Source organism: Camellia sinensis, chromosome 2, assembly GCF_055761805.1.
Source record: "Camellia sinensis isolate YWXY chromosome 2, ASM5576180v1, whole genome shotgun sequence".
NCBI lineage: Eukaryota > Viridiplantae > Streptophyta > Magnoliopsida > Ericales > Theaceae > Camellia > Camellia sinensis.
This window is the reverse complement of record NC_138962.1, coordinates 191544032-191567654: the sequence shown is the minus strand read 5'-3', so window position 1 is coordinate 191567654 and position 23623 is coordinate 191544032. Positions and strand designations below refer to the sequence as shown.

At 30.3% G+C, this 23623-nt stretch overlaps 1 pseudogene across 1 annotated transcript; it reads right to left on the bottom strand.

Annotated features, from left to right (window-relative positions):
* Nucleotides 1–6325: 6325 nt before the first annotated feature.
* On the bottom strand, nucleotides 6326–8041 carry LOC114313486 (phospholipase A(1) DAD1, chloroplastic pseudogene; annotated as a pseudogene). Its single transcript, XR_014362211.1, has one exon. The product of XR_014362211.1 is annotated as a phospholipase A(1) DAD1, chloroplastic pseudogene (transcript).
* Nucleotides 8042–23623: the final 15582 nt, after the last annotated feature.

The following is a 23623-nucleotide window of genomic DNA, read 5'->3' as shown; positions in this document are numbered from 1 at the left end:
TCTCAAAAAAAACAAAAAAAACAAAAAAATAAAAATAAAAAAAATTAAAAAATCAACTTTTAACCCTTCTCAAATTAGGCCTTAGTTTCGAAAAGATTGAAACTACATCATGTGATTCAATAAATAATTATATGAGAAATAAGAACTTGTCTAGTTATCCATGTACCAATCATATATCCTTTTTTGATGATATGATTTGCTATTTTATTTTATAAAAAAAAAATCTGTAAGTGTCTATTCTTTGTGAAAATAATAATAAAATAATATGATAATTATAATTGCATAATTTCATTATATTTATTTTTAAAAAATAAGAAATATGATTTTATAAATAAATAAGATATTATTTTAAGGTAAATATAATCAAATATAATTGTTTTGAAAAGATGATTAAAAGTTAATTTTTTAATTTTGTTTTAAAAAATATGTAAAAATATGAAAAATAATAAGATTTAAAATAAATTAAAAATTAATTTTTAACAACTAATACAATTCCCAAAAGAGTTCATAATGTGATTAAAAATATCATATCAATTTAAATTTTTTTTTTTTTAAAAGTAACCTAGACATGCATCTGAAAATAGGAAATGAAATCAGTGAAGTGGAGTCTTGATTGGCTCATGACCCAGATTGTGCAGGTTGACAAATGAAGTTGACCGACCAGATGGGTCTAGGAAAATAAATAAATCAAATCATTGAAATGGAGTCCTGATGAGTCTCTTGTCCAAATTGTGCAGGTTGACGATCTATTCAAAGTTGACCACATAATTAACGGTTATTTTAGAAAATACCAAATAAGTTAATTTTTTTAGTTATTTATAGTGCTGCTGTTAGCGCTTTATAAATTATTTTAGGTTTTTTAAATTTTAATTTTTTTATTATAATAATAATCTCAAATAAAATTATAAAAAAGATATCATTAGTTTTGATACATCCTATCTCACAATTAAACCTACACACCCACTACATCATGAATTAGGATTTATGAGAGCACCTATCTCCATCACCACTCATCTCACGTTTCTAATCCCACCTTCAAAACCTACCAACCTCAAAACCTTGAAAACCCTTAGGTGACAATATTTCGACTGTAACAGTGGCAACCATTTGACTACCTACACTTCTCCGACAATGACAATGAGTAAAAGTTTTTCTGGTAAGCACAAGTCCATAAGACGAGAGAAATATAACAATAACAGTTTAGAAAAGATTCATAACTTTGATATTGTTCTTAGCTCAGAGGAGACTGGCCTTGTAAGGATAAGTTTCTTGAAAAAAATAACAAAAATAATAAAATATGTTCTTCATTTTTTCGGGACTGAACTCCCGAATATATGGCCGAAATTCAGGAATACAGGCCTGAACATTGTTTATTTGTTCAGGCAAGCATTCTCGAACAAATAAGTAATTTTCAAGAATGTAAGTCCGAACATGAAAATTTCTTAGTACATTGAATGGTCAAAATTATTAACACTTGCAAAAGTTTTCATTTTTTCAAGTTCGAGAATACATTTCCGAACAAATAAGTAATGTTCAAGAATGCAGGTCCGAATATGAAAATTTCTTAACACATTGAACGGTCAAAATTATTAACGCTTGCAAAAGTTTTCATTTTTTCAAGTTCGGGAATACAGGTCCGAACATGAAAATTTTTTAACACATTGAATGGTTAATTTTTTTAACACTTACAGAAGTTATTGGAAATAGCCCAAATCCATTGTCAGGTTCAAAAGTTATTCTTTCATTGCGTAGCTTTGATAATATTGCTGTGTAGTTCTTTGTTGAATTCACAATTTTATAATATCTATCAACAAAATCAACCAAACCAATTATTATAATTTTTTTATTGTAAGAGAAGAAATTATTACGAAAAAAATTAAGAAATTATGTATATACATAAAGAGAGAGAGCATACCAACTGTGATAATGGTGGATGAGGCAACAGAGACAGTAATCACATTGATTCTTCTTTTTCTTCTTAGTGGGTTTTGTTAAGGTTTTTTGGAAGAAAAGTTTTTTTGGGGTGTGCATTCAATGGATGGAATGTTTTCACAGGGACAATTTTAGTATTATTTGGGAAGGGAAAAGAAATTTTGAGGGTTTCAAAATTTATAAGTGAGGCCCAAAGAAATGGAAGGTCCAAAATAATTTATGGGGTATTAATAACACCACTCTTTATTTATTATAAAAAGACATGTAAAAAATAAAAAATTAATAAACCAACTAATAAGTTATTTTTTTTTGAAAAAAAGCCTAATTACAATTAGACCATTTGTGGGTCAAGCCTTACATGATGATGTATAATGGATCAATTATTTAATTCCATAAAAATTACAACAGTGCTAGGGACCCCAGCACCCCCAGCTTTTTTTCATTGGCCAATTTTTTTTTTTTTTAATCACCCACAGCCATGTGGGGCTAGGGTCACTCAGGGTAGGGGTCTGCTGCATTTTTCTAAAAATTAACCACAGAATAGTCTGTCAGATTTTCAAAAAATATCATACTAGAAAGAGATTGAAGGTCAATTGAGATTTATGATGCAGTCCGCACTTTTTGAAGATAACAAAGGCCATGATTTTAAATAATGGTATTAAGTTAAAGACAATATGTTAATGTATTAATGAATAATTATATTAAAAGTCTAAAGTCACTATGCATATATTTAAAACCTTGACTTAGAGCAAATAAATATAACTTCAAAAACTGTTTCGTTTGGATATTCATGAGCTGGAACCTATTTCATAGGAGAATTGTGCCAAATTTTGTTTGTAGATTTTATATGCATGTAAAATGATTATGTTTGATTTTGTAATTGATTTTTATTTTATTAGATTTTTTCATAATGGACCAATACCAATTTATGCATCCTTAAACATTATCAAAAATTTGGAGTTCACACCACGTAGGATCCATACTTGTTTCATAAAGAAAAATATTTGAGATAGCTAATTTATTACTCTTAAAAAATCATCACTAATGATGTGTTTGACAAGTATCAAATTTTGATTTGTCAAACATTTTATCATGTGAAGTCTAATCTCAATATCACATATTAAGGGTGGTAAATTAGGGGAATGTATCGTAGTTGAATTTAAATAATTTACTTGGAGACCTTGCTTGGAAGGTTGAGACTAATTTAGTCCGCTAAAATACAAAATAGGCTGAAAAACTAATAAGATAAAATGTTACATTCAAAATATAATTGTTTCACTTTTTCTCTCATAAAATTACAGAAAAAATAAAAATTCTTCCTAAGCAAAACTTTTTAAACCAAATTAAAATAATCAAAAAAATAAAAAAAAAATAATTGTTTGGCATGATGAATATAAGTGTACTTATTTAGATTATATCACCTCTCTAATTTTTTATACATTTTTTTATAAAAAACATAAAAATATACTTATTTAGACTATCTCAAATAACACTTCCTAACGAAATCAAAAACATTGCTCAACCAACAATTTTGAGTGTTTAGTGGTTGACAATCTTGGTTAGGGCCAAGTAATGACGTGTTAACAACAAAAAATCTTGATTACGACAAAGTAATGATGACGTACCAACATAAAACAGTGATGACGTAAGGCGCGTTAAAAAAAAAAGTTTTTCCTTGCTCACGTGGTCAAATTTCAAAGGGAGCTAGCACGTGTAGTTTTTTAGTAGTTATCTAGTATTTTTAGAATTGTATTGTTATGGTGTATCCGACCAATGAAAAAAAATTAAGTTTATTTGATTTCAGTTTTTGAATTCAATTTTTTTTTAAATTGAGTTTTTTATTTTTATTTTTCTTGTTTTTTTTAATTTTTAGTGAATATTTTTTTTTAATTTTAAGTAATTTTCTTTACTTTTTTAGGTGCACCTTACTTATATGTATTTAAATAATAAAATATTTGTGAAAAAATATTTTAAAAATTAATAAATACATAAAAATATGAAAAATATACTAAATTTTTTTTTTGTTTTTTTGTATTTTTTGGTATTTAGTGTATTTTTTAAAGATTTTTTTCACAAATATTATATTTTTTAAGTGTATTTATGTTAAGCGTGTCTAAAAATTTTTTAAAAAAAATTACTTAAAATATTAAAAAAATCCATTAAAAACATTAAAATATGAAAAATAAAAAAGTAGATTTTTTTGAAAGCTTTTATTTGAAAATCAAAACCAAACAAACTCTTACATTTTTTAGTAGTTATCTAGTGTTTTTAGAATTGTATAGTTATGGTGCATCCAACCAATAAAAAAATATTTATGTATTGTTTAAAAATATGTGAATAAATATAGAAAACACAAAACACTATTTGTTGGGTTTACTTTACAGTCATATGATGTTTTCGAAAGATTAAACAATTTATGTTATTTTCGTCAATTGTAACAATTTTACTTAGCCTTCGTTTGAGATATATGTTAATTTTTTGATTTTTAATTTATTTATTTATTTTAGTTTGGGGTTAAAAATCTTTATTTGGGATGAACTTTTTAGTTTTTTTTTGAATTTTATGAGAGAAAAAATAAAATGATTATGGTTTAGATGTGACATTTTATCTTATTGACTTTTTAGCCTATTTTATCTTTTTGTAAATAAAATAGTCAAAAAAGCCTATACCAAACATAACCTTAAAAACCAAAGCTTTAATAATGTTGAAAATGATGTCAAAAACTAAGATAGCGTTTGGTTTAATTTTAAAATTATGATTTTGTTTTTAAATGATGATTTGAATGAAACATATTAATCAAATATATTTTTAAAACACAATTCAAAATTACTTTCAAAACTCCTCTTTATATATGTGTGTATATATATATATATATATATTATTAATCAATCACTTTTTCTCTCATATCTCCTCTCACATTCTCTCACATTTTATATCAATCAATAAAAAAAAATATAAGGGCCTGTTTGGTAACCATTCCGTTTTCAGTTTATATTTATAAAAATTTAAAAGACTATCATAAAAACTTGTTTGATATTTTTTTTAGTTTATAAATAGTTGTCTCAGTTTATAAATTTGAGAAAAAAACGTAAACTCAAAAAATGATCTACGTTTTCAATTTTCATTTTTTTTAAATAATTTATTTTCAATTTTTTTTTCAAATAATATTTTTCAATTTTTTTTTCCAAATAATTTTTTTTTTCAATTAATAATTTTTTTTTCAAATATTTTTTTCCCCAATTAAATTTTTTTCAATTATTTTTTTAATTAACTTTTTTTCAAATAATTTTTTTCAATTAATCTTTTTTTTCAATTTTTTTTCCAATTAATTTTTTTTCAATTAATTTTTAATTAATTTTTTTTCATTTTTTTCAATTAATTTTTTTCCAATTAATTTATTATTATTATTTTTTTTAATTAATTTTTTTTCCAATTATAATGTGTTTGATCCCATTCTCATAAATAATAAAAATAAATATAAATATTTTAGGCCTGAATAAACATATTTTTTAGTTAATATTTTTAAATTTTTTTAAACATTTTGTTCAAACTAAACGCGTTTGTAATTTATATTTTTCTAAAAATAAATGAAAACCTGCTTATAAAATTTTTGTAAATATAAACAAAAAACGTAAACGTTACCAAACGCTACCTAAATAATCCCAAAATTATTTTCAAAACTTACAACCAAACAAATATTTTCTTGTCAAATATGATTCAAATACTCCACACTCAAATCATTATTCTAAAATTAAACCAAATGGACCCTAATATTGTTAAATTTTATATAAGAATTTCCTAAAATATAAAATTTTTGTTAGAATTTTATTTTTTTCTCTTTCCCAATGAGATTTACCAATAAAATTTTGATTTTAACTTTTTTGTGAAGAAATTGAAAAATGATTAGTGCATCACTACATCAACATCCACCAATTTATCATTTCACAATATAGCACTGTCAAAAATGCTCTGAGCTCAAATTTCTAGTAGTCTTTACTCTATTAGATACGTATTGTTTTTCTTAATGCTCTTACATGTGATAATATTTAAACTCTTAACTTTTTACTTACATATAAAAGTTAACAACAAATAAACCCTTGACTTTTAATACATATATTTTTTATATTTTAATTTTCAATGCTAAGGGTTCAAAACTTCTCATCATTGGATAACAAAAAATTAAAGTATATAGTGCAGCTAGGTTTAAATTTAACGTAATATAAATTATGCATAAAATAAATTTGATTCCATACTTTGATTTTTTGACCACTTTTTTAATCAATTTTCAAACATATTTAATAAATTGATGAATGAGTTGTTCAAAAAAACTTAACTACTTCATGTGAGAGAGATTTGGATACAGTGATATTCACATAAAGTGTGAAAGGTGTAATTATTCAAAATCGCTCTTTAATTTTTACGGAAAAAAATAGCCTCCTCATACACGGAAAGATGCTCACAAAATAATTCGAGCAATTTTCCCTTTTGGTTTGAGGGCTTACATGTGTTTGATATGTGCACTTTTTTGTACATACAAAAATCTATCTACCAATGAATCCTGGTGCTTATCATCATTTGAATTGTAGCTGTTCTTCTTTATGCCTTCTTTCTAACACCCTCTTCGCAGTTGCTCTAAAAGGACACTTGGAGCTCACAAAACCGTTGATCAAGTGGAGGTATGTCTTAAGATCATGACAGGTGGCGATGTTTCCTTTGGAGAGGTAGGGGGACTCCCTACTACTCAGTCTAAGCTCTCTTCCCACGTCAGCATATACCCATTGTGTGCCCTCGACGTGCTTTTGAAGCCAGCTTGGCAGCCCTGTAACTTGGACAGGTTTGCCGTCTGCCATGTCATTGTTGTCGATCACAAAACCTGGTATTTTAGTGATGAGATCGTCCGAGTTCACGATTCGGAGAATCTTTGTTCCACTTTTGTCTAATTGAGACCGGAAACTTCTATTCCCGACACGTGGTCCACCAAATGAAACGACCGTGACCAACGGTGGGTTATCGAAAGTGGTGGTTATATCGTATGCGGTGAGAGTAGCTAGCGCAGCTCCAAGACTATGGCCTACAATTGTAATGCTAAGGGGCTCATCACCGTATGATTGGAGGATTCGTTTTATCTCTTCTTTCACTGTATCGCGTAGACTTGGACAGCTAGCAGTCTGTGACGTGTACAAGCTCAAAAATCCGCTTTCCACCATAGGGCTACCGTCTTTGGGACCTATATGTCCATGTAAGCATGTCAACGTGGCTCGTAAATTTTCAATCCACTCCAAACACGTGGCAGTACCCCTGTAGGCGATAACCACGTCACGCCGTCCCAGCCTAGCAATCTCCTCCCTGTCATTACAAACTGCCACGTAACCAATCCAGCTGGACCGGGTGGAGACCCATCTCGGGGCCCTCTCAATCCACCGTGGCAGCCTAACCCCACACGTGGCACGCAAATTCCTCGTCATCCTGTACCCGCTCCCATCAAGGCCGCACTGACTCATCATTGAGTTCCTGGAATGCCGACAAGTGGCATAACCCGGCGACGACGTGTCGAACTCAAAGCAGTGGTATGCCGCTTCGACAAACTCCCCATACCGTAGGATCTCGCTGCGTAGATCATCGTCAAGAGGGTCAAGCAAGCCCTCCCAGTTGTTACTCCCTTGATACTCTTTCCACTTATCGCCAAGTTTAGCCGGCCGTGTGGCGACACGTGACTGGACGGACTCGGATCCAAGTGGGTTCCACGAGTTAGAGACCGTCAAACTCATTCTACGGCTCACTCTCTGAGCGGAGCCGTAGTAAGTGAGTTTGACTGCCACTTGTGTGGGTACATGTGACATGCATGGTCTAACAACTCCAATAGCAGATCTCATTTCTTGGCTCTATATCTACTGTATACGAATATGTTTTATGTTTTCGAGGCTTCGAGTGAAGTAGCTCGATCATAGTTTGGATGGACTAGAGTGGAGTTTTTATAATTGTATGTATAGAGAGAGAGAGAGAGAGAGAGAGAGAGAGGTGGACGGCGGAACAATGAGGGAAAGAGGGTGGTGTTTTTTTTATTTTTTATTTTTTGTTTACTCGGCTAGGACAAAAGTGTTTAGCAACTAAAAAACGGCCATGCGACCAAATCGGGGATTTAGTGGGTTGATGATCGTGTGGCTGTGATGACGAGTGGTGGGCCCCAAAACTATGAGAAAATGGGTCAAAATGAAAGGGACGAGTTAACATCAAACTCGGTTTGGAAGAGTTTTGACTATTACCAAACAGTCCACAAACAAACTTTAAATGTGCGGTTCATCAGACCGTGTGCTTGCCTAGCACCAACTTGGCTTGGCTTGGCTTGAGCCGTATAAAATTTCCATTATTTTTTATTTTTATTTTTAAAGACCCATTCGTTTGAAAATTGACTTTTTTAATAATCTTTTAATTTCTTTTTTAATTATAAAAAGACATATAAAAATGATGACATTTTGTATTATTTTTTGTCTAATTTAGTTCCCAAATAAAGCTTAAGTTGAGTTCAATTGCCAATAAAAATAAAAATAAAAATAATATATTATTTTTTTGGTATAAGTGTTTAGTTATTGTAGAAAAATGTTGATACCTTCATATTTTTTCTCTCAAATTATTTTTGGGCAAAGGTACAGGGTTGTGTATGGCGATAAAGTTCAAATTATTTCTTACATAAATTTTCATGTAAATTGAATGATTAACGTAAATATAAATCATTTCTATTTTGTTTACCTTTCTTTCTTTCAATCAATCTTTTTTTTCCATAAAATATTTTTTTTATGCAATATTCCTAATAATTGAACGAAACCTTCTAATACATGCTCTTAAAAGAGGTTAAAAATTAGAGAAATTACCAAGTCGATCTAGTTTACCAATTAGTCGTGTCTCCATTTAATAATAAAGAAAGAAATAATAATCTTGTTTTAAAATAGGATACAAAGCGATAAGTCAGACCGATTAAATGATTTATTTAAAATTAAATATAAAATACACATAATTTTTATATAAATATATCTGGATGTTTTTTTATTCAGATATATATGTGATGCCAAGGTTGAAAAAGTAATCACTTGGAGTTGTGTTGATATGAATCATGTTATTGTAATTGGAGCAAAAGTTTTGTGGATCAATAGGGGCATTTGGGCCTGTAAGGGGCATTTGGACATGTAAAAAAGCAAAAGCATACTTGAAATGTGATTACTACAAAAAGAATCTTTAGCAACCCAAAAAGGGGTGTAACTCGTAATTTCGTAATAGGATACTTTTTCCTTTTGGGTCATTACGTTTTATTTTTTTTTCTTTTTATTTTTATTATTATTATTTTCATACTTGTTTATTATATATTTGGATGACATCAACGTAAAATAATAAATGGAATTCCATTACCAGAAAGCATATTGTGAGCTAATTTAGTTTTTATTTTATTTATTATGGTTCTTTAGAAAATGTGAGATTATGTCAAAGTGTGGAAAATAGACCTTTTGCCTGATAAAAATGTATAAGAGGTTGACAAATGCTAAGAATCATCCTGAGTGTGACTAATGGAGTCCATACCTATTGGGAAACTGGCTAGGTGGGATGAAATTGATATAAAGCAGAAAAAATAAAAGTATTTTCTTAAGATATACTTTAGTCATGATTTAGGATAAGTTTGACGACTTATTAAAATAATCAAAAAATTATTATCAAAAAATCAATCATTCTATCTAATTTTTCTACACGCATTTCCATTTGCTTGATAAAAATGGATAAGAGGGTGACAAACGCTAAGAATCATTAGTGTGACCAAAGGAGTTCCCCCCACCTATTGGGAAACGGGAAAGGTGGGACAAAATTGATATAAAGCAGAAAAAAAATATGAATATTTTCTTAAGGTATACCTTAGTCATAATTTAGGACAAGTTTGACAATTTATTAAAATAGTCAAGAAGTTATTGTCAAAAAGTCAACTCCGCTTAATAAAAATAGATAAGAGGGTGACAAACACTAGCCTCGTTTGGAAACATATTTTTTTAGTAATTTTTTGACTATTTGGCTAAACTATGATTTAAAAAAACTAGTATGTTTTAGATAATTTTTTACGAAAAGATGTACAAAAAGTAGTGATAAAAGAAAATCTTTGACTTTTTGATATAAATTGTTTGCTTTTTGATCATTTTAATAACTTTTTGACTTTTAAACTAAAAAGTGATGCTGCCAAACGAGACATAAGGATCATCCCGAGTGTGACCAAAGGAGTTCCCCACCTATTGGGAAACTCGGTAAGTGAGACGAAATTGATATAAAGCTGAAAAAATACAAGTACTTTCTTAAGATATAATCATAATTTAGAGTAAGTTTGACAACCTATTAATAGTCAAAAAGTTACTATCAAAAAGTCAGTTACCTTCTCTATATTTCTACTTATTTTGTCATACAAAATTAAAAAATTAACTAAAATAGCTAGTTTTTAAAACAACCATTAATCTTAATTTCACCAGATCTTAGTAAGCAGAAGCCGACAATAAAGAGGGATAGGAACCTCATCACCTCCAAATTTAGACACAAACTCAAAATCACTAACTCACCAAACTCAGTGAAATACCACCGTTGGTAGCGTGCAATGAGATTATTATAATAAGAATCTCATTCCCTTTAGAAGGTAACCTATCGTCATATTTTATCTCTTATGCTCACCAACGTTGGAATAAAAGAGACCTGAAATAAGATTTGTATTTTGCTTTTTTTTATTATTCTTATCATCCAAACAGGTTCTTATTTATTAAGGTTTGGATTTTTGATGAAAAATTTTCATTACTGTACTTATCACTAACATGAAAGTTTCATGCACATCAATCCATTTTGTCATGTGATTTAGAAGGTAATATTATATATCATTTCATATATATCTTATTATTTCAAAAGGGAGAAAACAATAGTAAAATAAAAAGTTATCATCCCACATTTATTTTTATTTGTTTTGGTTTGATTGTTTGGGTGCTAACAAAAGCTTATCCTTCACCGACCTGTAATAATTAACTTTCTGGAATATGTGGGATAGAGAGATGCATTAGATAGAAAAGAGTCATGGAATCAACTCCATAATATTCTCTTAAGAATTTCTCTTCAATCCATCTAACTACATTATCATCAAAATAAAAATAAAAATAAAAAGTCGGATTTATTTGATAATTCTAACCACATGATTTTATTATATTTCTCTTCAAAAAAATGAACAACTAGTATTGATTTTAAAATAAACGATCCATTTAAAAAATAATAATCATCAAATTAATCTAATTATACATATATATATATATATATATGCATACATACACATGACTTGAATTAATGAAATAAAATCCTAATATACTTTACAGACTCAATTGAATAGTTCAGTCCACCTTTGGAGATCCAGATAAAGTTGTGACAAAGCCTAAAATTGTCTTAATCCAGAGGTGCATACAATGGAATTTCTCTTTAGGTGTTTTGTCATTTCACTTTCTCTTTGGATGCTCTTAGATTCTATGTAAACTTTTGTGCCCATTAATGTTAATAATAATAAAGATAACCACAAACCTTTAGGTGAAATGATCATCAAGAATATAGCCTAACCTTTGTCTTTTTAACTTTGCAAATGCAAGAATAGTGCTTTGTGTTACATTTTCAACTTTCAAAAATATCTTTTTTGACAGTCTCTTCTCACCTAACATATCACCATTGTCACCTAAGTTCGGACTTACTTGCACTCTATGAACAATTGATTATTACATCATTTATTCCTCAAAATTATCACATTAGTCTAGAACACCGTGTAATTATGTACCTCATCAATAATGTTCAGTAATTTGTGATTTTTTTTTTTTTTTTTATGTAAATTATATAAGCACATAGTTCCTGTTATTGAACTGACGCTTAATTAATGTACTGTATTTTACAAAGCCATCGTATTGCTTTAACTTTTTCCACATTCTAACAAGTCCAAGTACTTGAAATTCTTTTCAATCAAGATGAAACCAATTTTGAACTAATCTTCCACTCCAAAGGCAACTTTATTTATTTTGAGCCGGCGGATGCTCTCATATATGATTTAATTTCTTTAATTTTTTGTTAATAACTTTACTTTCTAATTTATTATAACAATAATGCTAGGTATCATGAAAGAAGTACCGTGAAAAGTCTTTATGAAGATTCTTCACTCTTGGATTAATTTATAGTGTTAGTATAGTGTTTTATTGTATGTTATGCAATCACCCTCGAATTAATTTCATGAAACTTTTCATGATATTTATTTCATGATGTGTAAGCATTGAGAATTGTAGACCAACCTTTAATTAATGGGTTACCAAACAGTCAGGTTGGCAAATGAGAAGTGAAAACAGAAAAAAAGAAAACATAAATAAATAAGAGAAAAAAAAAAAGAAAAGAAAATATATAGCCTCCGTTTGGGAAGTGGGTTGACTTTTTGACTTTTTAGCTTTTTTGGCTATTTTAACCTGGGCTAAAAAGTTTGGTTTGGGAAGGACTTTTTGACTTTTTGGTTTTTTTGACTTTTTTTGTGAGAGAAGAATGTAATGATTATGGGTTGGATGTGATATTTTGTTTTTTGTGACTAAAATAGCCTATTTTGTCTTTTGTGGCTAAAATAGCCAAAAAAACCTCGTTTAGCTCTTGCCAAACGGAGCCGAATGGTATCACAACTTTTAGTTTAGATAAGAGGAGATGTAGGTGATATATTTTAGGTATAGAAAAATGCGACAAACCCCCACCCCAGTGACCCCCAATCCCACGTGATAGTGGGTGATCGAGAAAAAAAAAAAAAAAAAAAATTGGCCAATGAAAAAAAACTTGGGATTCTGGAGGTGCCTCCCACTGGGGTCCCTAGCAGTGTTGTTTAGGTATGTTATACTTTTATTTTTGTTATTTTGAAAGCAGTATTTGATTAGGAATATTTGGTTTAGTAATAAGACCACTAACAAGACAAAGCATCCTTTAGCAGACCCTTTTGTTTTTTTTTCACCCAGAAGTTCAAAAATCCACAAAAAATAAAATCGCCCAATCATCAATTTCAACCACAAAAAGCCAAAGCATCTCTTAGCAGCCCTATATTTTTATTATTTTTATTTTTACATGGAAAGTTAAAAAATAAAAATTTTATCAAAAAAATCAAAAAGCCCAATCATCAATTTAGCCATTCAAAAGAAAATAATTGGTGGATGACATGGAAGAAGTAGGTAACAATGTATAAGTGAAGGACCTTTTTAAGACTCACTATTTGGTTTAGTTGTTGAATTTTTTTTATTTTTTGAGTTTTTATTTTTGTGTATTTTTTTATATTTTTATCTTTAATGATTTTTTTGTATTTTTTAAGACGTACTAAATCTAGATATGTTTACAATAAATAGATATTTGTAAAGAAATCTAACAAAAATTTACTAAATATTTTCATAAATAATTTAATTTTTAAGTGTAGCTAAATTAAGTGAATTTAAAAAATAAAAAAATTAATTAAAGTACAGAAAAAATACTAAAAACAAATAAAAAAACATCTCAAAATTAGAGTTTGAGTCTTAGCATTTGACATCATAGAAATTTTTTTTAACTCTTTCATAGAATTCACTTTGAAAAATCATCTCACAAAAATAAGATATTCAAAACACTTATATTCACATTATCAATATTGGTATTGTAATATTAATAGAGTGGTGATATATATACAGAAAGTTTGTAAAGAAAGTTCATACGAAATAACATGACACATTTGTGTCAATTCATTTCAAATCAAAAAGCTCATTAGAATAACTTATAATTTTCAAAAAAAGTTGGGCTTTCTTCCAGTTTAAGATCTAGATGAAAAGGTGTTGTCCAAATTCGTAGAGCCTATCACGAGTATTGTTAAATGATTTGAACTATTCATTTCGTAAGATATTTCATGTATATTACCCATAAAAAAATAAGTTCATCTAGTAATCGTGTCATATTCAATTTATCACATTTGCCTCTAAAAAAAAAAAAACAACAATTTTATTTTTTAAAATAGATCATCAATTTTTTTTAGTGGTAAATGTGATAAATTGAATATGCTACAATTGCTGAATGAACTTAATTTTTTGTGTGGATAGTATATACAAAATAAAATATTTAGATCATCGAAATGAGACATGTAATAGTCTCACAAGATCGAACTACAGTCTCCGGTCTAAATCTGGACTGATAGGAAGTCCAACTCTTTTCAAAATATTAATGTTACATCATTTTATATAAAAATGTAATTTACAAAACAATTTTCATATTGATATTGCATTTACTTTATGGAAAATGTTTTGTAGCTCGAAACATTTTCCCCCGAATGGCCCGATTTTTGAAAATGACCTCGTTTTGATTTTGATTTTTTTTTTCTTCTTCTTTCCCTTCCACTTCTTGTTTCTCTCTCAAAGGTTGAACCAAACCCAAAAAGAAAGAGAGAAATAGAGAAGGAAGAAGAGAGGAAGAGGAGGAGGAAGAGATGAAGACGGTGATGGCGGAGGAGGAAGATGTTGATGGCGATGATGATGTGAAGATGTTCGCTGCCTCCGATCTCCGATTCTGCCTCTGATGTCTGATCTCCACCTCGGATCTGTGTATGATGATGATGTGTTGAATTTTTTTTTTTTCAGATTTTTACATTATTTTTTTGGTTGATCTCTATGGTGAGTTTGCTTTGTGGTTGATCTTTATATGTGATGACGATGTGTTTGGTTCTCTCTCTCTCTGCTGTGTTGATGATGTGATTGGTTTTGGTTTTGATTTGTTGAATCTGTGATTGGTTAGTAGGTTTGAATATGTGATTGGTTTTGGTTGTTTGAATCTGTGATTGGTTTGTGGGTTTGAATCTCTCTGTCTCTTCTCTCATCTTCTCTTCTTTTCTTTCTTTCTTTCTTTTTCTTCCCTCTCCTCTTCTTTTCTTTTCTTTCTTTCTTTTTCTTTTTCTTCTTCTTCTGCAACGAGTTATGGAAAAAAATAATAATCTCAAAACGACATCGTTTTGGGATTTTAGGCCATTCGAGCCGCTGATATTTTGAGCTGCGTAGCGAGATTGTTACTTTATACGGAATCAAAAATAGAATTTGAGCCTCAACAACATTCGACACCACAGCCAATATTTTAATTTCTTTAAAAGAATTACGTTTAAAAATCAGACTTACGAAAATAGGAGAGTTATCAAAGTCAGTCATAGAAGCACTTACATTACATGAGATTTTTCAACAATGAGAGAGAGCCGTTTTAAGAAAGAAAACGATATACGGTAATGAGAGTTGACATTTGAAATCGCCTCAGAAACTTGCATAGCCAAATTCCAAAAGCACTCCAAATGTTAGAATTGCATTGGATTGGATCACTTTCATCCTTTTAGACTTTTTTTGATTTTCCATGTTGTGTCTTAGAGACATAACTGGAGTGTTCCCTCTCTTGGTGGGAGACTTGGTAGTAATTGGATCTCCACCGAAATGATATGACTTGCTGATTTTGTAGAGTTCATTAAATTCATCGAATGTTGATAATTATATGATTAATTAATTAATTTATAAAAATAGATAATTTTATTGTTCAAATTATACTTATTGTTTAAAAAAATAAAAGTATGATTCAATTATGTAGTTATCGATACTTGATAAACTTAATTTTTAGATAAATGATCAACTTGACAAACTTTCCAAAATAAACAGCTCAGAGTATCATAGGGTGTACCATATGCACCCTATCATAAATTGGTGTAATGTTATTACAAAATTTTGTAATATCAACTACAAAATGCGTAATATCGCCACAAATTAGGGTAATAAAATGTCCAAAATTTTGTGAGTTGTGTAATAAAAGTTTGTGGGTTGGTTACATTTTTTTTTTCTTTAACACTAATTTGTGACCAAATTACATATTTTGTTATTGATATTACGAAATTTTATGATAAAATTATATTAATTTATAATAAAATACATATGATACACACCTTGGAAGGGGTGTGTATTATAGAATTTCCTTTCTATCTCACATATCCAAATTCCAATTCCTCTCTCTCTCTCTCTCTCTGCTTGCTCAATTTTACACACCAAATGTTGGAATTGGATCACTTTGATCTCATCAAATTTTCTTGATTTTTACACCATCTTTTTCCAGGATATATGTTGTGTCTCACAACAAGGTGATGTCTCTCGGGATAAGCTCTCATTCATATGTTTATCTCTTCATATTTCTCCATACTTTTTTTATAGGCCCCAATTTAAATTTGCATCGACAATTTAAACCGTTTGTAGACATCTCATTTTGACCGGTCCTAAGACTTGAGCGTTTTTTTAAAATTTTTTTATTTACTGATTATGAAAATAAAATGCTTTTTTCAGAAAATCCTTAGTAAAAAAGATGAAATTTGAGCTTTGTTCCCAATCCTAAACCTGTTTTGGCCAAGTATTTAAATCCCGTCAGACAACTAGAGCGAAACTGGACTGAACAGAAGCAAACCGGTATTTTTCTCTCTGGCTGGTCGACCGCTCGGTCGGCCACCTAGAGATAGCAAAGACTATTTTTTTGTTGGTTCAGGTGGAGCACTTTACAACCCCATTTTTTAACCTATTCATGCATTGAATGCATGTATACTCAGTCTCCATTGCCTAGTAGTTGATTCATTGAAGGTAATGCTCCATTTTTGTCTTCTATTAGCCCAATTTGTGTTTCATTTGCTCCATTATCTTCCTTAATGCTCCATTCTTGTCTTTCACCATTGCTCCACTTGCATTGCCTGTATAAGGAGAGCTTAAGTCTTGAATTTTGGGAGATGAATTTGAGAGAAGAAGTGTAGAGAGAACGATGAGTTTGAGAGGATAAGATTAGAGTTTGAGAAAGAAAATGAAACTTTAAAAAAGAGCAAGTTGTCTTGCCAAAATAGTGAAGTTGTCTTAGCCTCCATATATCTCATCTTCCATTGCAAGACACCACTTAAGAAATTCATTGAAATCAAGTCTTAAAGTTTTGATCAAAGAGAGTAATCATTGCCAAGTTCAAGAAACTTAAAGAGTGATCATTTCCTATAAACATACTTGTCAAAGACACCATTTTAGCTCAAATTCCAAGCTTTACAATTCACAACCTTGAGGATGATCAAAAAGAAGTTTGGAAATCAAGAAGTTCATTCTTTCTTTGGAAAGAGAATTTTCAATTTCTTATATTTTTTATCTTATATTTGTTTTCTTGCTTTAATTTCATATTAGTTTTGTTGTAATCTAATCGGAAGTAGTTAGTTGAATCATCTACATATTCCTTACTTGTTCTTTTCTCGGTGTTACAACAAGACAGGTTTTGCTAGGCCTAGTTGGCCAGCCGACTAACTTCTTCTAGACGGAATAAAGTAGTCTTCCGGTGTTGAGCATACTAGCTTCGTGCAATCCTTAAAACTACATCTTCTATTTTCTTTTCATTTGAGAGTTTTGTGAGATTTTTATTTTGTTGTAATATTTTCTTCCTCTTCCTCTCATTTGGTTTATAATTATTTATTCAAGTGTTGTAATAATTTCCCATCCCGTTTCTTTCTATCCCATTCTTTTACTTGTTTTTCTTATTTGTACAAAAGCATCGTGTTTTGTCTTTTCATCATATTCATGCTTGGCATTTATGTTTCACGCATCTCGTTTCGGCTAAATTTGCACTTATGGATTTAATCAATTCTTATGTGATTATGTGCGTTGCCTCATTTTTTTGAGATGATTTACTTGTCATATATTAGAAGCTGAATCTTTAGTTGCATTTCATTAGTGAATTACATTAGGATTTTGTATATAAGATTATACTTGTTTTACTAAAGAGTGATCATTTCCTATAAACATACTTGTCAAAGACACCATTTTAGCTCAAATTCCAAGCTTTACAATTCACAACCTTGAGGATGATCAAAAAGAAGTTTGGAAATCAAGAAGTTCATTCTTTCTTTGGAAAGCGAATTTTCAATTTCTTATATTTTTTATCTTATATTTGTTTTCTTGCTTTAATTTCATATTAGTTTTGTTGTAATCTAATCGGAAGTAGTTAGTTGAGCCATCTACATATTCCTTACTTGTTCTTTTCTCGGTGTTACAACAAGACAGGTTTTGCTAGGCCTAGTTGGCCAGCCGACTAACTTCTTCTAGACGGAATAAAGTAGTCTTCCGGTGTTGAGCATACTAGCTTCGTGCAATCCTTAAAACTACATCTTCCATTTTCTTTTCATTTGAGAGTTTTGTGAGATTTTTATTTTGTTGTAATATTTTCTTCCTCTTCCTCTCATTTGGTTTATAATTATTTATTCAAGTGTTGTAATAATTTCCCATCCCGTTTCTTTCTATCCCATTCTTTTACTTGTTTTTCTTATTTGTACATAAGCATCGTGTTTTGCCTTTTCATCATATTCATGCTTGGCATTTATGTTTCACGTATCTCGTTTCGGCTAATTTTGCACTTATAGATTTAATCAATTCTTATGTGATTATGTGTGCTGCCTCATTTTTTTGAGATGATTTACTTGTCATATATTAGAAGCCGAATCTTTAGTTGCATTTCATTAGTGAATTACATTAGGATTTTGTATATAAGATTATACTTGTTTTACTAATTTTGTTTTATAACTGTTCACAAGACATCGGTAAATATATATGTTTTTATGCTTTAACATACCGCCTATGCGTGTTTTCTTTACTATGTTTAAGTATTCTACCATGAGGCTATTTGTTTATTTGATATTACTCTATGAATGCTAGTGGATGGAGATTGTGTCGCTTAATTTGGAATTATATTGATTTTCATGTTTGTAAACTCAATTTCTTTGAGTTGTATATCTTCAAAACTCTTTCAAAATACATAAAATCAAATTGTTCCAAAACGAATGACATAGACTATACTTGTATACTTCACATAGTAAATTTTAGGATTTATTAAATAATCAGAATATGAACATATAATATAAATAAAACTTACATCATGGTTTAGTAGAGGCCGATCTTTTGATCGGGTGAATGGGGGTGCTCGTAATAACCTTCCCGTCTCATACCTAAGGTTTCGAGCCAAGTATCTTTGGTTACGACAAACAATGGTCTTGGCACGAGTCACAAGTATCCTAATTTTTCCAAAATATTAGATGGCGACTCTAAGATCTGGTGATGTGATCCATTTCTGGCAAAGGTTTTGTAATAAAATAGATTTTCTTTAAAAGTTGTCGAATCTGAATTCTCATTTATGTTTCACATTGCATTCATGAGACTAGATCAAAGAAATCAAGGGTCCAAACTGTTTAACACGCATGGATACCCCCGGACATGTTACACCGTCTATTTTGTAAGTTTCATAATAAAGATTATCTATGCCAAAAATGAGTTTCATCAAAAAATTATAAATTGAAGAAAGTATTTTGTTTGATAAAATGAACAACAAATGTGATTATGAACTTAAAACATTCATTTTACAAAATTTTTTTCTTCTGTTCATGTGTTTTGATGAAGCTCATTTTTTGTATGGATTAAAGTGGGTTACAACCACCGGTTGAAGTGGTTCAAGTGGGTATAGATTCTTTGCAATGAGATCTTTAAACCGCAAAAAGAATTACAAAAAAATATTGAAATTTGAATGAGAAATTATCTCATAAAGTTAGCCTCATGAACGAGGTATTGGGGAAGGTGTGTAACCACTTATCCTACATTGATTATAGAAAAAATATTGATGTGTATTTAAAACCCTAATTTTTGTTAAGGGTATGAGCTTTTCGGGGCATCCAAAATTTTTGAAGGAAGGGAGTTATGGATGCGTCAAGGATAGCTTGGGCCAAGACTGTAGTCTAGGATGGTTATCCAAAAAGTGCCACACGCACGCGGGTTGGTGGCGCACCAACCTAATCTTTTTCTAGACTAGGTCAGATGGTGGTGGCTATTATAGATATACACACGTGTATGTATATAGAATGTGTGAGAATTCAATCCTGTATTTGTCATGACCCGAACCAGCCCCTAAAAATTTGGGTTATAACCGGCCGGTAATCACTTGATTACCTTCGACCTCAAACAAACATATAGAGTAATTATAGTAATAGGGCCAGAAGCGGAAGTATATATGTCACACTCCAAAAATGTAAATTATAATTATTTGAATTATCCATGTGTTAATTGCAGATTATATGATTTAATTTGTGTATATCTGTCTAAATTGAGAAATTATTTTTTGAGAATACAACTTTAGAATTGAAATTGACGACCTTGCTGGGTTCAGAAATCGAAATTGAGTACATGGATATATTAATTGGAATTTTTAGAGTTATCCGGGAGGTTTAATTAAAAATTGATTCCGTCTGATTCGCTAATTTTAATAGGTTGAAATTAAATAATTGAATATGAATTAGAGCTTAATACACATTAGTATAATTTAATTTAGTGTAATTAAGATTTTAAGATGATGAGATTAATTTAATTTGAATCAAATTGATTTTAATTAATTTCTTAGCCTTAGGTGGTTTCACTTAATTTATTAGTCTAATTAAGTTGAGCCTAGTGTTTTTCATAGTCATCAATTGAATTAGAGTAGGAGAGTGTAGCAGACTTCTCTTACACCTAGATAGTCTTACACGTAGAGAGAGAAGGGATAGAACACTTGGTGAGGGAGTTCAACAAGAGAAAGAAGTTAGGAAGAAGAGAAGGAGAAGGAGAAGGAGAACTTGAAATCTCCATAACTTCACAAACTTAAAGTAAGAATTTCCATCAATTTTATGAAATTGAAATGTTTCCCTCTTAATCCTTTAAGCATTGGCTTGTTTTAAGTAAAGACCATGAATAAATAAGAGATTAGTAGTGTAATTTAATGTTAAGAATTCATATGAACATAAAAGAGAAGAAATTGTAAGAATTAGTGCAATAACATGACATGCATGGTTAGATTTGAAGAATTTAGCTCAAGGTTTTGACATGCATGACTTGATTTCATGAAACACTTGTTCATACATTTGATTTCTTGCATAGTTCTTCAAATTGGAGGAGGAAACTCCATGAATTTTTAATTTAGAGCTCAAAATAGGCATGTTTTGTAATTTTCCAAATGAATTAAAATTCTGATCTTTCAATTGAACATTTGAGCTTTGTTTTAAAGTTTTAATTGTGTTTCATGTTGAAAATTCATGTCCATGCTTTTATGTTTCCTTGCATGGCTTAAAGGAATTCAAAAGAATGTTGCATGGAAGATGAATTTAGGACTCAAACTTGCATGTTTTATGATTTTACACTTAAATTCTAGAGTTTGATATTTTAAGTGGAAATTGAGTTTACATTGAAGGTTTGATCTTTATTTCAAGTTAAGTATTGAATTTCAACAAGGTCTTAATCAACATGTTTTAAGAGTTTTGGCCTTTGATTTGGAGTTGAAATTTCAAAATGTACATATTTATGAGTTTTTGATTCAGTAATTTAAACATGACTGAATAATTATAATTTAATGTGTATTGGCCTAATTTAAGTTCGATTGTGTAATTGGTGAACTTAATAAGGGTTGGTATATGATTAGATTATTTATAATTAATTAGTTTGGTTAATACATAGCTAAAAATATTTTAATTGGAGGTTAATAATCTAATTTATTCCTAATACTAGTCATCCATATTTAAAAGGAATGGAAGAAAAATAAATTGGAATAACTGAATGAAAATTAGAATCAAATAAGAGAAACTGAAAAACAAACAAGTAACCGAATTAAATAAATTGTGAGAGTGTAATTGTAATCGTGTTGTGCTTGACTTACTTGTTTAGGTCAGACGCCGAACGATTAGCATGTATTTTTCGGGAGAACATTGTGAGTAACATTTTTGTAAAGATATGTTGATATGACTCATGTTTTAACTATTATCGATGAGTTATACTTTCTGAAATGTTATTTTGATTATGTGAATGAATGTCCTATTTGCGAATCTATTATGGCATCCACATATAGTCCTAAGTCATGGGTGACGACATGTAAATGCGGGTCCATGACATATATGTGATACGAGATCTCGTTAGCCACTTCATTGTGGTGATATATGTTCAATCGGTATCCGGAACCGATTACTCTAGTCGGAAAAAGATATGTGATATGTTCTGTGAGATGTACCATTATATTATGTTCTGATATGAGACTGATATGAATGATTGTGTCATGATTTGTTTTACGGATATGATATATTTGGAATTCGTTCACTAACTCCTTTACTTTAATGTTATTCACTGGGCTTTAACTTACTGTTTATATATATATGTATAGGTGAGCGTTCTGAAGGGCAAGTCTACAAGGGGTCTTTAGTCAAGCCACCGTTTTGAAGCCTACCGAGTTGTTTTGTGTGCCTCCGAGTTGGGGCTAGGCCTGGAAGGCCGTTGTCAGGTTTTCGATTGTGAAGTAAACTTTTGTTATGTATAAGATGTTAAGTTACAAGTTATGTACTGAATGTGAGTAAATTAACGTTTTTGCATTTTTAATGTTTGTTCATATAGATGCACAGCTCATTGGACTATTGGTGTATTTATGTATATTGCTTCCGCTAGCCTTAATTATTTTTTGATTGTATAGGAAGGCCTTTGGTAGTCTCAGATTACTGGCCGGTTATGACACTAAACTTATAGGGGGCGGGTTTAGGTCGTGACAATATAACAAAAGAATGAGTCCATTGAGCTATACTAATATGAGCAAAATGTAACACAACCACGTCATTTACATGCTTATGCAAAAAGAATATAAGTATCAAAGGAAATTGTGCACAACGTTTACAAACCCAAGACCACATTAACAAAATAAAGTAAAGTCAACGTATGAAGTGAGTCAAGACAAAACTCCATCACGGAGACATGACTCGATTGGGTCTTAAAAAGGATGCCTCCTGAAGCTAACTCTAGGGTTGTGCTCCATGCTGCGGATTACCTACATGTGCGTTCATAAAATTGGGTGAGCGAAACTCAATGAGTAACAATACAGTAAAACATTGTAAATAGATAGTCATAAGATTCTCACAATACTCAAAATCGTATAAACAAACGGCCTTAGGCCCAATCATGCTTCAAAACGGCCTCGGACCTAATATATAACAAAACGGCCTCGGGCCCAATATATAACAAAACGACCTCGAGCCCAATATATAACAAAACGGCCTCAGGCCCAATTATATATCAAAACGGCCTCGGGCCCAATATATAACAGGCGGCCTCAGGCTCAATCATTTAGCACATGTTATATAATATCAATGAGGTTTGATCATTTCCAATCAATTCATAATGTTGGCACCAATCACCGTTCATGGTTCAAGACACGCAACGAAGAGTATAAGTGTACTATATTACTACCCACAGTGCGTTTAGTCTTGTGGCATTGCCTTCGGTACCCGACCTACACAAAACATGTCACATACACATTCGATAAATCATTTGTTTCAATTTGTGCACTTTCTTTAATTTCTCTCAAGTGTTCAATGCTAATCTTCTCTACATGTGAACCACGTACAAAGCATGTTTGAAAGATGTATTTTAAACGGCCCTAAATGTTCATGAATTAAATTAATGTTTCCTACAATAATTTCATATGTTTTTCATTGAACATATCATGTTTACTTATTTAAGATTTAAGGAAATAGCAAGAAGCGAAAGGAAACTAAGTTAGGGTAGAAAAATGGCATGAAACGGTTAAAAAAAAAAAGCATCCT